At 40.1% G+C, this 17,178-nt stretch overlaps 1 protein-coding gene across 5 annotated transcripts in view; it reads left to right on the top strand.

Moving 5' to 3' along the window:
• TAFA2 (TAFA chemokine like family member 2) overlaps positions 1-17,178 on the top strand; it is a 199,712-nt gene that overhangs the window by 152,474 nt on the left and 30,060 nt on the right. The gene's annotated exons all lie outside the window — the stretch shown is intronic.

The following is a 17,178-nucleotide window of genomic DNA, read 5'->3' as shown; positions in this document are numbered from 1 at the left end:
GTTGTACAGCAGTGACCTTCTGTTAAGTCTGTTTCAGTGTAATGGTAATAACAGATTCTTATGGGGGCGACCTCTTGAAAAAAATTACTAACCAAAGACCACCTCAATAGCAAATTCCTGTCTCTGCTGATGTATATCTTTCCCTTAGAGTTTTTCCTTATAATGGATCAAAACCACATCCCTCAGGGAGGGATGCAATCTTGCGCAGTTAAAAATTATGTATTACCTCCTGGGGGTGCTTCTGTCTATACCTCTGCATTGATTATATGAACATATCCAACTTAGATTAAATACCAAAGTCATAGATATCCAAGATATGGAGATGTGTATCTTTGCTTTTGTAGAAAACCATGGAAATCTCACTTGGTTGTTATAATAATATATTAAATGATGGTCTAAACACTCAGAAAGTGAATAAAAATGCCTGTTGTTTAACCCAACAAGCAGCTAAATACCGCACAGCTGCTTGCTCACTCTCCCCAGGTGAGATGGGGGAGAGAATCTGAAAGGTAAAAGTATGAGAACTCATGGGTTGGGATAAAGATGATTTACTAGGTAAAGCAAAAGCTGTATATGCAAGCAAAGCAAAACAAGGAATTTGTTTGCTACTTCTCAGCAGCAGGCAGGTGTTCAGCCACTTCCAGGAGAGCAGGGCTCATCATGTATAACAGTTTTTTGGGATGACAAATGCCATCAATTTGAACATTCTCCCCCTCCTCCTTTCCTCCAGCTGTTACTGCTGAGCATGACACCATGTGGTATGGCACATCCCTTTGGTCAGCCTGGGCCAGGTGTCCTGGCTGTGTCCCCTCACAGCTCCCTGTGCACCCCCAACCCCCTCACTGGCAGGGCAGCACAAGAAGCTGAAGTGTCCTTGGCTCTGTGTAAGCTCTGCTCTGCAACAACTGAAACGCTGGTGTGTTAACAACATTATTTTCACCAAAAATACAAAACACAGGATTGTGTGAGCTTCTGTGAAGAAAATTAACCTTGTCAAAACCATGACAATGCTGTGGTATGTTGCCGTGTTAATGTTTTGTATCCTTCTACTTAGAGATCCTTATATGGCAATGACTGTAAATGTATGCATATATGTAATACTTGATAAAAATAATGAGGGAAAGAACTCTGGCAGTCTCTTAGGTTTGCAGACTTCAGATGTTGCTGTGTATTGCTTTCAGAGCTCTGAACCTTGCATGCACTACTGAAATATGGTTTCTGTTCATTCAGTTGGCAAGACCTTTATGCAATACATGTATTGATAGGCTCCACAAATGATGGTGGGGGAAAGGAAATATGCATGAACATGCCATTCCCTTGAAGAGGTGAGACAAATTATCAGAAATAATCATCTAGCATCCATTTTGTGGAACATATTTGCCAAAGTGAAAATCCAGATGAAGAACAGAGTGTCCATGTTTACTCTGTTGTGGTTTTTGTTTCTTAGAAATTATAGGTGTCCATGCATAACTCCTAGGCATTGCAGTAGTTTCACATAAAGAATCAGCTATTAAAGCAAAGCTGTGCCACTGAAGTCAGGAAAGGCTGGCTCACTCCACCTGCATCTTCTATTTCTGATTTCACTTTCTTTTTATTTTGTGTTAAAATGCTCTACTGACTATGCCTACACCTGAGGGATGTGTGCTAAGATTATTCTCAAAAGTTACCTGAGTTGTGAATCCTGTGAAGATGAAACTCCTGCTAGATTTGTGTATGCGATTTGTGTATGTGACAAAGTACCTCATGAATAGCTTTTTGTCAAATCCTACAGTGTATCCCTTGCTGTTCAGCTTTTTAAAGTGGTGAATTGAAGGGGAAGACAATTCTTGTTTTGCGACAGTCTTCTACACATTAAAGATTACTTTTGGCTCTCAACATATCAGTGCCATGGACCTGAACAGTTATTTAATGATCATTTATTTTTTTCTGGCTTGTATTTTAGAATTAAAATGGTATAATATTTGTTATGAGTCAATGTAGGTATTCCTAAGGAACTACGGGTAATGGTTATTTACCCATAATAATTTCATTTAATCTTAAAAATATGCATGGCCCTGTAGATATTTATAAATGGCCACTCATCTGTCATTTTTTTTTTTTTTTTTTGAAGAAAAATACATTGTATTATGTGTTGTGCATGGCATTCAACTTCATCTGTGGGACTTTGAAAGTGTACATGTAAACTATTCCACAGATAATCTCCATCTACTGATCTTTCAGTTATTTAACTAAACTTCAAACAGTTCAAAGCAATCTGAAGGGTAAAGTTTTGAGGTTCTAATATTGACCTCTGTGAGAAAAATCTGTTAAAATAAAATACGTTGAAGTATCAAAAAGATCAAAGAATTTTCAGTCCTTAAAATGTGTACAGCTAGAATATGGACACTGTATATTCTGTGCAGATTTTCAGTTACCTATACATTAAGTCTGATTCGTTGCAAACTCTTATTAGCAATATTTGAATTAAAATTCGATCATTACATTTATTTTTCATAACCTTTTCATTGCTCTCTGAGGGCCCATCCATCTCTTTTTGCCCTCTCACAGTGGTGAGAAAGATGTGAGAATTATGGATTCCCTCTTCAGACTCTCTCTTTGGCAAAAGAAGTGTCTTTGGTGTGGACATCTTGGAGGGTTCCTCATTCCCTGCATCTGATGAGCATTGCTTTGGCCCTTGTGGGAGGAGGATGCATCTTGGCAGCGGATGACATGGAGAGGAGATGCTGTGGGAACTGGACCTCGGGAGGTGTGGGAAGCTTGTCTTGAACAGAGGCAATTAGTTTACTAGTAATTTACTTACATAGTGCTGCAGGTGTGTTTTTTCTGTTCCTGGAAAGCTTATGCCTGAAGGATACAAGGTGAGCTCTGCTGTGCTCTGTGCTTGTATTTCAGCAGTGGCCTAGGCACACACGGTGCCTGGCTTATTTCATGGAAGGGCAGTAACCAGAACGGATCACCAGCTAGCCTGACCTGGCCTCTCACATCCCAATATGCAATGGATGAGAAGATACAGATACCTTCTGTAGAGATACATGGTAAAATATCAAGCCCAGAACCATGCTCTCATTCTCTGAAAAGGTCCCTGAATAATTATATTTTTTACGTTTTTTTTTTTTTTTTTTTTTTTAAGTTTTCTCTTGAAGGTGTGAATTACTTCAGATGCTTTCATTATCTAACCATTGTTGCAAAGCATGCTTATGGTGTTCTGGGAATGGTGATGCTTCTGCAGCTTCTGGCTTTGGATAGCAATGAGAGCAGTATTTATGTTTCCTATCAACCAGGATTCCTTCAGAAACAAGTGCCAGGGAGTCTGCTCGGAGCATCTTAAAAGATACCTGTTCAGCAGGAAGAGATAACTGAAAATACTATCTACTGGGAATCCTTGAGCAAAAATATTCTTGATTGTGCAGCTCTGAATGGTTCTCCTGGCACTTTCTCCCCTTTTATTTTGCTTGTTGAAATATACTTACTTTTTCTCCATCTTGAAGGATGCCAGCTTCTTCCCAGGCCATCCAGTTTCAACGCACAGCCTCTGTCTAGATACTTATTGATTCATCATGCTTACAGACTTGCTATTTATATGGAATCAATAATGTAGAGAGAAGGTTGTAGCCAGGGAGATCACTCTAAAAGAGGGGATTTCACAGGACTAGACATGTGCCTTGTTAGCATTTTTTTTTTCTAAAGGCCTGAGTTAAGTTCCTCCCCTGACTCTGTGCTTCAAAGAGCTTGCCTGGGGCTCTACAGAAGCAAGCTGAAACTTAAAATTAAGATCTTTCTTTCAGATGGTGAACTGTGTACTGGGACATCCTACAGAGCTTCTCTTAATACATGTGGGGGAGTCTGAAGTACAGTAGTAAGTCTTACAAGGCAGGGGTAGAAAAGAATAAGGAAACAGACAAACAAACACACAAAAAATCACCTCTGTAACATTCAGAAGGCAAGCGTGCATATATATGCTTGCAGTTAATGGGAAGAATATTTAAAGATAGATATTTGATATTTAGGTTAAATGGACAGACTAAGGGAAAATGTGTTATAGAGCTGCAAAATAGTATGTGAAGTAGTTTAAAAATATGTTATAGAATTCAAAAAAAACCTTTAAATTAATATAGATACACCATTCTATCCAGACATGAAAATAGTTAAAGCAAAGCAAAGTCAAAACACACCCCAAAAGAAAAAGTTTGACATACCAACTAAAGCTATCTGTAAAAGACAACAAACCAACCAAAAATCTTGGAGAATTTTAGAAGTGTGGAAATATGAATATAAAAAATCAAATGTTTTTTCTAGTCAAGTTTTGTTAAATTTCATCACATATGTATGTGCTCATTTTACACACATGAATCCAAAAATATTTTCAGATTCTTTCAATGTTTCAATGTATTTTTATTTATTTATTTATTTATTAATAGATAAATGGGTGCACAAGTGTTATGCAAATACCTTTCTGTGACTGTATTATGCATATTGTGTCAGGAAAAATTCTGCAAGAAAATGTGAATCTTGAAGTTGGGAGAATTTTTGGAAGTTCACCTTGACTTCACTGCGTGGTTTGTATCAGGTCATTGCTAGAGTGCTTCTAATGCAATGTGTATTCTAGGTTTAATCAGCTTAATGATCCTTCAGTACAGATATTACCTGTTAAATAAGCAATGTTGCATATGGTTTCATATGGGGTAGAGTTAATTTTTTTCGTAGTGGCAGGTATGGTGCAGTTCTTTGTATTTAGGTGGAAAATAATGTTGATAACACATAGATGATTTCAGTTGTTGAAGAGCAGGGCTTTCACAGAGTCAAAGAGGTTTCAGCTCCTCATCATCCCCTACCAGTGGGGAGGCTGGGGGTGCACAGGGAGTTGGGAGGGAGGGGACACAGCCAGGACAGCTGGCCCAAACTAACCAAAGGGATGCTATGTCCTCTGTTGTGTCGCCCCCCCCACGCACTTGAAGAATCCTAGTGTGGGGTGAATAAAAGGGGTGTTAATCACCTTTTTTTTTTTTTTTTTTTTTTTTTTTTTTTTTTAAGAAAAGTGGAAAAAAATGTAAAGATTTTGATAACAGAATTCATGGTAACATTCGTGTGCTTAAGTATGAATCAAGCTTATCAAAGATATCTATTACCTAAATAGACTTCTGCACCTCACTAAATAAATAAAAACCTTATCTGTGTAAACATCACCTGCAAGCAGCTAGATGTTTGTTGAGATGGAAATAGAGCACAGGGACTTAGACACATTTTTCTTTGATGAAACCATGTTTGTCCTTCCCTAAGCTTCACTGCTCTTTCCACAGAGACACCTAAAGCCTACTGAGGTGCTTGAGCTATTTTCTAATAAGTGTGAGTAGCCTGGAAACAGGCAGTTCAAAAGAACTATTGAATTTACCTCTCCACCTTGTTACACTAATCCTATTTTATAAAGACTCCCATTCACAGCACTTTTCTTAAGATGTTACTTCAGGCGAGGGCTATGTGCCAGAGGGTCATTCAAATATGTGAGGGTAGAGAAAACCTTTCTTTTTTCCTCTGATGCATGCCTGAGATCATGTTAATTTGTCATAGAGTACAATGTACCCTGAGACCATTTGGGTCAGCTGGAAAAAAAAGAAGATTAATAATGAGAGTCATCTAAGGAAGCAGGGGAAACATATTTCCCATAAACTGTGTAAACTACAGGTTTCTGAAGCCCTGAGAATGAGGATTTTTATTTATTTATTTATTTATTTATTTATTTATTTATTTATTTATTTTATTTTTTTAGTATTCAGTCAGATGCTGAAGACTGCTCTGAGACATGTGCTACTGCTTCTTGCTGAGTTGAAATATTTGGCAGAAGGCCCACAGAGAGAGTAAGAGAGAATAAAAAGTCTTTGTGCCAAATGTTCTTTTGAGTGCCTGAGAGCTCGACTGGTCTTTTTTCTCTGAGAAATCATATAATTAGTAATCTCAAACCTCAGCCTGTTAATTTACAAAATGTCTGCACACTTTAATATATCGTTTGCTTAACATGTTTGATAACAACCTTGGAGATACTGGGGCTTTTGACTTCTTGTAGTATTTATAAACTGCATCTCTCCCTGGGTGTTTCTCTGCCAGTTCTGCACAGGCTTCTCTTGTGGTTGGTGTCAGCCTGAAGCAGCTAGGAGGAAAGGCAGGAAGTGTTTTGCCTGCAAAAAGCAAAGTTTCCATTTCTGGCCCATAAGGAAACACACAGCCTTTGCTGCCATCAGCATCTTCTCCCGCCCAACAAATGAGACGGTGAAGGTGCAGCCTTGGTGGTAAGTGGTGAGCTACCTCACATGCTGGCTCCAGCAGGGGAGCTGAGCTTTTCTTGAAGTCTCAGCAAATGTGCAAAAGCCTTTTATTCTCTTCCCCTTCCAGTGGGTTGTGCTGCACCAAAGGTCTAGGGTTGGCAGCTGGCAAGAATCCACAGAGTAGCCAAAAGATACAACACTGTTTATTTCCACCTCTGATGTGGACAATCCTGAAAACTGCAATGGAAACCCTGGAAGCCCTGCCACAATGAGTGGAGCCATCAGGCACTGCAGAGCATTGCCCCATGGCTGAGGCTTGTTCCTACTAAAAGGACAGCCCTTTTCTAGTAACAGTTTGTGCATATTCATGTTTTGGGCTTGAGGCCACATCAGGTAGACCAGTGAGGTCACTTTTACATTGGGTATCCTGTGTGATAAGATTCCACATCTGGGAAAGTTAATATAGGGGTAAGCTCATATAAAGAATAGGTAATCAAGAGCATTGTGTGGGCCTGACCCTTGGCCTAGTAAGATATGGCTGGCTACTTGAAATACATAAGAGAGAGAGAGAGAAGCAATAAAAGTCCTTGGCCAATTACCTTACTCCTCGCAGGATTTTGTGCCATAGCCTGTACACTGGGTCAATACACAATGATCTGCAAGAACCCTTATGATCTTTGCAAGTGATCTTGACTCTGAACTGTCTGTGATTTCAAAAACCTGGCAATCACCTGATTCCAAAGTTGTAAGGGGGGCAACCCTTACAACCTATGAAGGGCAACCCTGTAGGCTGACAGGGGATCATTTGAAAAGGAGGAGGTTGTCCTTCAGTTTACCTGAAAACTGCTCGTGTTTTAAGTTCCTGTGTTTTTGGAGAAAAGTTTGCCCTGAAGCTCTCATTTGTAGCCACTACCATAACAAGACCCTGGCTACTGTGAGAGTGGAGATAAGCTTATTTGAGTAACACTGGCTCGCTCCTGCCAAAGGACTGATTAAATAATTAGCCCGAGTAAGGCCAGGAAGATAAAGTCACATGGCTGTGAGCTTTTCAGGTCCGAGAGATCCTACATGAAGTTCTCCATCTGTGATTTTATGTTTGTAAAGATTTTATGTCCAGCTGGGACCGTGCCAGCTTGCTGTGCTATTCCAGTAAGTCTTTTTCTCTCAGTGGGGATAACTCAATCCTTCAGACCATGGCAGATAGTGCCATGGGGATATCTGAGGCTTGATCTCTGGGTCATTAGTGAATTAGTGAGCTCTTCTCAGGGGTAATGATTAGATTGTAGGTTTTTTTTTTTTTTTTCTTTTTTTTTTTTTTTCCCCCGAAAGGGAAAAACTCTTCCCACACAGATGGCTATAACCAGTGGCTGGCAGACAAGCTGATGGATGAGACTTTTCTTTGGCACCATGCAGCAGAGTATGCTTGGCAATGTGACTGTGGAAATCCATTCATTAGCTCAGTTTTGAAAAGCTACCAGAGATGCTGTCAGCATAGTGTTTTCATACGGACTCTGCTAGCCATTTTCACCCAAGCGGACTAAGTCGGTTAAATGCGGTAGAGGCAGACCTGCAAGAAGAGCTGGGATAGCATTTGCAGGATAAACACTTATCAAGAATTGCTCTTGTAATTTTAAAGTGGTTCTCTCAGGAGAGAAAACACCATATTGAATCCAAGGAATCTGGGAAGGGCAGGATCTTTTGTGAATGTGTTGCCAACAGGTGGCAGTACAAAAATAATTTGTCCAAACAGGCAGCTCAGTTTTCAAACAATACACCTGAGGACCTGTGCCAAGTTCCAAGAGACATCACAGCAAAACAGAAATGAAAACCAATGCCGTACTTTTAAGCTAAACTTATTCTCCAGTGATGTAAGTAGTGCATAGCATGCATTCTGTTTTTCTGGATTTTGCAAGAGCTCAAGGTGACCAAGTGGCTTTTAATAGCTATAGCTGGAGTGCAAGGCATGGAAAGGTGCAAGCAGATAAATAAGACCTCAAAGCACTGTCAATAAGGTGTGCTTGTACGGACTTAGGAGATATTTGCACGGGAAGGAGTTATTCATATCATAGCATTACTCAAATCAAGCATAAAAGAGGTTGCATGGCCTCTGGCATGGAATGGGCTGCTCTGATCGAACAGCGTGACTCTTTGGCTGAGCTCACTGCAATGATTTGGCATGTGCCTCTCTACAGATATTGATCCGCTTATCTAGCAGGTACGAGAGGATTATCTTGACAGTCAGTGTGCATTTCTTAGAAGGAAAGGTTGAAGGTTAAATGTTATTTTGCCAAATGCCATCTCTGTCTTCCTTGTTTAATTTTTCTTTCCAAAAGATTTCTAATGCTCATGTCTGTTACAGGCTGATGAATCCAGTAGCTGGGTAGATATGAGGCTGCTGCAGCTCCCTATTCCCAGTTTTTGTCGATGGAGAGGCTGAACATCTATGCTCCTTAGAAAGTAGTTGAACACAGACAGACATGCATGCCATACACACTCAGCCAGCTGCGCAGATCGGTGCAGACATAGCAAACCACCTTTCCTGGCAGCCATGTCCATACACACAGTAATCACTCAGTGGATGGGCCAATCCTTTTCCTCATCCCCATCTATCAGAACTGAAATCTGCTGGCAGAGAGAGCTACATGTACATGCATATATATGCACATACACATGTAAAATGGGTCACTCGGAAGATGGTCTAAGACAGTCAGCCTGACTGGTAGCTGATCCGAGGTGCCTTCATGTCACTAGTTGCTTTCACTTGGATTTACAATGTTTGTGATCTCACTCCAGTTGCTTGTAATCAGATCTCTTAATTTATCACCAACTAATCTGGCTTGAATTTCCCTAGTATTAATGCATATCCACTCAGAGAAGAGAGTACGCACACACACACACACAAAAAGACAGAAATAAGATTTAATAAGAATGTAGCAGAACTCGCAGTGTTTGAGCACAGGGCTCAGCTAGACTGGCCCCTGTTTATAATTCACTGGCCCATTTTATCCTTACCCCTTTATTTATTCATGCTCATTCCTCTCCAGTCCACCCTGACATCCCTCCCTTTCCCTTCTTTTGGTCCTTCTGCTAAACATCTCATAGTGAGCCTCACATGTTTCCACAAAATATCTGATGGAAAAATTTATGATCCTTAGGTTCTGTTCCCCCTTCATCCAATAACAGGTCCAGTACTCCTGCAGGTTGTAACGCCCTTTAGTCTGCAAGATTTCTGGGGAGGCAGTTTATTGGGTTGACCCATCTCAGTGGCTTTCCCACCAGGCCCAGGAGCTGATCACTCCCCATGGATGGCTCTGGGAGCACTGAGTGAAGGTGCCCTGTTGGTAGACACTGGCTTGTTGGGCTCCTCTGGTCCCCTGGGGCCTTGTGTTTAGCTTTTGGTCATGCTGGCTAAAGGTATCATTGGCCATCTGGTGCACAAACACAGTCTTCAAACAAGTTTTGGTGTTTCTGAATGCCTTTATCTCTACCCTCTCAACTCCAGCCTGATCTCATCACGGGGCAGTTACATTATTTATTGCAGCCAAAATCCATTCCTTTGAGATCTGCCCACAGCTCTTTCCCAGTTATATATTCTCCTGTAGCATGGTAGTGAAGTATCTTTGGTTTTAGTTATTTGGAAAATGGATGATCAAGACACTTAAAGAGCATCTTCTCTCTCCAGATGTTGTCTTTTCAAAGGAAAATTTGGTGTTTGTTTTCAGCTTTACAGTAGTTTTGAATTACCTGAATGTTTCAAATGCACATGGCATCAGTGGAATAGATAACTAAATAATTTTAATTAGTCAAGTGAAATGTAAAGATAAAGTATAATAAGATAACATAAAATTATCATTTTTTCCTGCTGATTCTATAGTGCTACCCCATGTGTCATCTGGAAAATAAAGCAGCATGAATGCCTTTCCTGAGATGCACTACAACCGTAGCATGCCTCATGCCTCATTGTCAACACTGAGGACACAGGAATTACTGCTGTGTCTGTAATTGATTTTTTAGTTCACTGGCCAAACATTGGGGAAAAAAAAAAAAAGAAAAAGTGCTTTTTTTTTTTTTTTTTTTTCCAGGTAAAATTAAATATTTTGCTTTGCTTTGAAAAAAAAAATACAGCTGTAAAAATACCTTAAGTTTGCATTAGCATTTTAAAAAATAAAGTTACAAATTGTAAAAAGTCATGTGGAAACAATTTTTTTTTTTTACCCTTTCTGAGGGTATTTACTTTTAGATTCAATGTGTACCCAAATTTAACTAGATTTCAGAAATAGTTATATTGGTTGGATACTGTAGTTTTAGCAAATGAACTCTTCAATGAAAAACATGACACCTTTAGTGATGGTTTAAAACAAGATTTAATAATTATTATTTATCATATTTTTCAGTCACATATATATATATCATATATATATAATATATATCATCATGTGTTCAATCACTATAATAGATGCTAAATAAGCAATCAACAGAATAAGTATCTTAAGTTGCAAATCTAAATGCCACTTTCATTGACAATACACATTTTTAATTCTATCTCTGAAATTCTTACTCAAAACCACCGATCAAGCCGGAATCATTGAGTTCAAAGGGCTTTGAATCTCATCTCCAAAGGTCATCCTTAGTGAAGTTCCTGTCAATGCTCTTCAAGTGCTTCTTTGGGAATCGGTGGCTTGCTGCATGCCAGAGGTAATGAGATGATGACTGGTATAGGAGAAACCTCTGCTTTTTTGCCTTCTGTGCTGCCCGCTCTCCATCTGGCCTATGGAGCAAATGTTTTATGTTCACATAATGAAACTGAAGCTTGTGTCCCTGAAAGTTTGTCTGTTTTTTTTTTTTTTTTTTTTTTTTTTTTTTCCCCAAATGTACTGATGGCTAATCAAGGAAAAGATCTTACCTCTGACAAAGAGCTTTGTGTTGCTTATGTTCTTAGATCACCACAACTGCAACAATATCACCCCTAGTACCAACAGAGTATGATTAAACCAAATTCAGTTTCTTCTTTACCTGCTTTTAGGTATAACAGAAGGATAATGAAATTAATGAAATGAAGGAACTGGACAATTTGTTTCTTTTCAAAGATATCCATCTATCTTTTAATAGAAAAACTGTCAGTGTAAATATTGGCTTAACTGTTGCACAGTATTTTAATTGCTTAGCTGTAGCAGCTACTAACACTTCTAAAACTACCAACAATATGCAACAATACCATGTCTGTGTGCTTGTGTGTGAGAGAGATTTTGCAAGTTTATTTGTAATCCTTCCTATCTACAATGACACAGTGAGACTGATGTGACATACTGAAATTGCTGAAGTGTAGCAGAAATATAACCTACATTTGTTTTCTACGTCAATCAGAATAAAGAAAGCAAATAGACTATGTGAACAAGAAAACCTACTTTTTTGTGGTTACTCTAGAGTAGGACAGTGATTTAGAGCCTATTGTGGAAAATACTACATCATAACCACTAATTTTATTTTTATTTTTTTATGTCGGTACACTCCACCACCCCTCAGTTTAAATATTTTGGTGGTTACAGAATTTTTTTTCTCACAGAATTTTTCTAGGTTGGAAGAGACCTCAAGGTCATCGAGTCCAACCTCCAACCTAACGCTAACAGCCCTCCACTAAACCATATCCCTAAGCTCTACATCTAAACGTCTTTTGAAGACTTCCAGGGATGGTGACTCCACCACTTCCCTGGGCAGCCTGTTCCAGTGCCTCACAACCCTTTCAGTGAAGAAGTTCTTCCTAACATCTAACCTAAAACTCCCCTGGCTCAACTTAAACCCATTCCCCCTCGTCCTGTCACCAGGCACGTGGGAGAACAGGCCAACCCCCACCTCGCTACAGCCTCCCTTGAGGTACCTAAAAAGAGCGATAAGGTCACCCCTGAGCCTCCTCTTCTCCAGGCTGAACAAGCCCAGCTCCCTCAGCCGCTCCTCGTAGGACTTGTTCTCCAGGCCCCTCACCAGCTTCGTCGCCCTTCTCTGCACCTGCTCAAGCACCTCGATGTCCTTCTTGTAGCGAGGGGCCCAAAACTGAACACAGTACTCGAGGTGCGGCCTCACCAGAGCTGAGTACAGGGGGACGATCACCTCCCTAGCCCTGCTGGTCACGCTGTTCCTGATACAAGCCAGGATGCCGTTGGCTTTCTTGGCCACCTGAGCACACTGCTGGCTCATATTCAGCCGACTATCCACCATCACTCCCAGGTCCTTCTCTGCCTGGCAGCTTTCCAACCATTCCTCTCCCAGCCTGTAGCTCTGCTTGGGGTTATTGCGCCCCAGGTGCAGGACCCGGCACTTGGCCTTGTTAAACTTCATGCAGTTGACCTCAGCCCATCGGTCCAGCCTATCCAGATCCTCCTGCAGAGCTTTCCTACCCTCAAGCAGATCGACACACGCACCCAACTTGGTGTCATCTGCGAACTTACTGAGGGTGCACTCGATGCCCTCGTCCAGATCATCGATGAAGATATTAAAGAGGACCGGCCCCAGCACCGAGCCCTGGGGGACGCCACTAGTGACTGGCCTCCAACTGGACTTGGCTCCATTCACCATGACTCTTTGGGCCCGGCTATCCAGCCAATTTCTAACCCAACGAAGCGTGCGCCAGTCCAAGCCAAGAGCAGCCAGTTTCTTGAGGAGAATGCTGTGGGAAACAGTGTCAAAAGCCTTGCTGAAGTCAAGGTAGACCACATCCACAGCCTTTCCCTCATCCACCCAGCGCGTCACTCTGTCATAGAAGGAGATCAGGTTCGTCAGGCATGACCTGCCTTTCATAAAGCCATGCTGACTGGGCCTGATCGCCTGCTTCCCCTTCAAGTGCTGCATGATGACTCTCAGGAGGATCTGCTCCATGAGCTTTCCTGGCACTGAGGTCAAACTGACAGGCCTGTAGTTTCCCGGGTCTGCCCTCCGGCCCTTCTTGTAGATGGGCGTCACGTTTGCTAGCCGCCAGTCGATTGGGACCTCCCCCGATAGCCAGGACTGTTGATAAATGATGGACAGTGGCTTGGCCAGCTCCTCTGCGAGTTCCCTCAGTACCCTTGGGTGGATCCCATCTGGCCCCATCGACTTGTGCACATCTAAGTGCCGTAGCAGGTCACCAACCAGTTCTTCATGGATAATGAGGGCCACATCCTGTTCCCCATCCCCTTCCACCAGCTCAGGGTACTGGGTATCCAGAGAACATCCGGTATTGCCGCTAAAGACTGAGGCAAAGAAGGCATTGAGCACCTCCGCCTTTTCCTCATCTCTTGTAACTAAGTTTCCCCCCGCATCCAGTAAAGGATGGAGATTCTCCTTAGTCCTCCTTTTTGTGTTGATGTGTTTATAGAAACATTTTTTGTTATCTTTAACGGCAGTAGCCAGATTGAGCTCCAGATGAGCTTTGGCCTTCCTAATTTTGTCCCTGCACAGCCTCGCTACTTCTTTAAAGTCCTCCTTAGTGGCCTGCCCACTTTTCCAAAGCTTATAAACCCTCTTTTTCCTCCTAAGATCAAGCCACAATTCTCTGTTGAGCCAGGCCGGTCTTCTTCCCCGCCAGCTCGTCTTTGGGCACGTGGGTACAGACCGTTCCTGCGCCATGAAGACTTCCCTCTTGAAGAGCGCCCAGCCTTCCTGGACCCCTCTGCCCTTCAGAACCGCCTCCCAAGGGACTCCACCAACCAGTGTCCTGAGCAGTTCAAAGTCAGCCCTCCGAAAGTCCAATACAGCGGTTTTACTGGTCCCCTTCCTGGCCTCGCCAAGAATAGTGAACTCCACCATTGCGTGGTCACTCTGCCCGAGACAGCTCCCGACGATCACGTCCTCCACCAGTCCTTCTCTGTTTGTGAAGAGAAGGTCTAGCGGGGCACCACCCCTGGTAGGCTCACTAACCAGCTGCGTCAGGAAGCTATCTTCCACGCTCTCCAGAAAATGATGACAGATGACTTAGTAGGAAAGGACACATTGGTAATCTGCTGAAATATTGTTTGTTTTCCCTTGTAGATGGTTATTAAAAACAAAAAAAAACATCATCAACAACAAAAAAAAATAGTAGTTGTATTATAGTCCTTAATGTGAGTACAAATTTGAATATGGTTCACGTAAATAAAGACTACTTATGTGCATAGTTTGAAAGACTGGCTCCCTATAGTATTTCATATGGGATATATTCCTGATTATCCTCAAGATAGGCAAAAAATCCTCAAATTGGCCAAAGTCTGATTAACATTAGATGTAATTTGGACTGAAACTCATGGCTAAAAGTCAATCCTGTTTCTCTCCTCATTGGTGATCCGTTGCTTCTTGTTTAAACTAAAGATTTGTTTTTGTGAAGAGCTTTAGAAAACGCACAGATGCATGTAAATAAAGCTTTGTACATTTTACATAGGCTCACTGATCTCACAGGAATTACCTGGAATGTAATAAAAGAAGATGCACTTATCTCATATAAGGGTACAGAGCTTGTAAGCCGATACAGAACAGGTTTCTACAGGAGGAGGTGATCACGCGTCAGTGGTTGCTTGCTCCTGCTGTTTCTCTTTGGCTGAAACTGCTTCTCACTGGTCTCTGCACTCAGGAGTAAGAGCTAAAGTGGTAGAGAACTAACCCTACAGAAGAGAGGTTATTTTTCTGTTCATCTAAATACTTGGCTTACTATTATCATTGTTAAATGGCACTGTTCAGGCAAGCAAAGGATCAGTGTAGGAAAAGAGGCAATGTATTTTATTTTTTAGTACTGTTAGTCATTATGTTGGCTTTGCTGTATTACCCAATTATACCTGTCTTTGCAGAGAACATATAAATGAGACTATTATTATTATTATTATTATTATTATTATTATCATCACTAATTTATTTGTACAGTGGCTACTACAATGATGGAGAACCTGAATATAGATATGGTCTGCGGTTTTATTTTATCTAGGCCATGGCAACATGTTCGTTTTTTTTTTTTTTTTAACGGTCCATGTATATGTATATGCATTACCTATGCAACTTTCAGCAAAGAAAAGATTCAAACCGCCTAGCAGAGAGTTGTCAGATTTGGTCATGAATGATCAGGTGACAAGGCTGAGAAATAGTGATCATAATGAAGAGTGGAATTCAGAAACCTTTACTTGATTTAATGCTAGATTTATCTATGATGCTACATTTATGATAAATATATATATATTTATAATATATATATAATATATATATATTATATATAATATTAATATATAATTATATATAATATTAATATATAATAATATATATATAATATATATATATATAATATATAATATATATATTTATAATATATATAATTTATATTTATATAAATATATATATATATATTTGTGAGTTACAAAATAATAATCTGGAACAATATCTTGTCTTCTGGTCTGGAACAAATTTCTCAGAAGTAAAGGAGTCAGAGCTACAATTTAGTGTCATATGTGCTGTGCAAATATGACTAAAAAATTCACTCATCTAAACAAAAGAAATGTAAAGAAATGTGAAAGAACAAGAATAGGTAGAAATTATATATATTTAAAGTTATTTACTGTGTTTGTTTAAACATACTCTTTAAGCACATTCAATGTTTTGTGCTGTTGCATACAATGAGGAATAATAATTACTCAGCTTTATATTTCCTAGGATCATAATTGTGAGCACTCAAGTTTTTGTAGCAATAACACACTGATTAATGAGATAGCTATTCACAATTTCACTACATGAGAAAATGCTGTAAAAGTGGCAGGCTAATTACAGGATATACTGTTAATGAGTAAGATATGATTATATCTGTTTTCCAAGTTACATGCTCATATTACAGTGTTTCATCTTCTGTAACGTAATGTATACATATATTACGTTATACATAATAATTGGGAAAACTTCACAGTCTGTACACATAGATATATCTCAGTCTCTTTCTTCAGTCCTTCTTCACATTGATTTCAGGCAGGATTACTTGCATTAGCAGGACTGAGGATGCAGGACTGAGGGTTTGCAGTGGTTCTGAATAATGAATTTCCGAAGGATTCCAGAAATGACAGTTCTGTAAACATTTTCTGCAAAGCAAACAGCACACTTTGAAGTCTGTGCTTGGAGAAGAAGAAACAAAACCAAACTGCGAATCTTCAAAAGTTCTATCTCCTTTTTGTGGAATGGTTCAGTGCCTTAATGAGGTTAATTTGTATTAGGTTGTGGGGAAATCCTTTATCTGCAGCATAGAGGCTTTCATTTTGCATGAATGTGACAGATACTGTACTTACTGCACAGGAACTTAATTATTTGATAGCATAAAGACCTGAAATCCCTGCATTTCCTTTCAAGGAATATTCATAGCATACTCTAGATGGTAAACAGAAACTAGTGGATGGCTAGCCTAGATATTCAGTGATTGAAATATATATATGCTTTAGTAGGTTGTTTTGTTTTTATATCTAGAAAATTTCAAAGCAGTTTTATTAATGACAAGACACTATCAGTAGTATATGGTTATCTTTTATTCTATCCCATTTTCACATATCTTTTCATCCCTTGAAGTGCTTTTCTGTAATGTACATGGATATAAGTGACCATTTCTTCTAATTATAGTCTTTTTTCAGATAAGAGCCTTTAAATGCCTTATTTCCTGTTTAGGACAAAGTGAGTTTCTTTCAAAAGTTTTGTTTTAGAATGAACATTTCTCTCAAAGCTTTTAAAAACAACTCTTTTAACTGGCTTCCATTCCAGATGGCTATTGGTGTACATAATACCAATATGCTTAGCAGGTATATTATGACATTTCACAGTATCATGGAAAGATTTAAGTTGGAATCAACCTTAAAAACCACCCAGTTTCACCCCACCTGCTACAGGCAGGGACACCTCCCACCAGACCAGGTTGCCCAAAGCCCCACCCAGCCTGGCCTTGAACACCTCCAGGGATGGG

This window comes from Aythya fuligula, chromosome 1 (genome assembly GCF_009819795.1).
Source record: "Aythya fuligula isolate bAytFul2 chromosome 1, bAytFul2.pri, whole genome shotgun sequence".
NCBI classification, from domain to species: domain Eukaryota; kingdom Metazoa; phylum Chordata; class Aves; order Anseriformes; family Anatidae; genus Aythya; species Aythya fuligula.
This window is presented reverse-complemented; position numbering and strand designations above follow the sequence as displayed.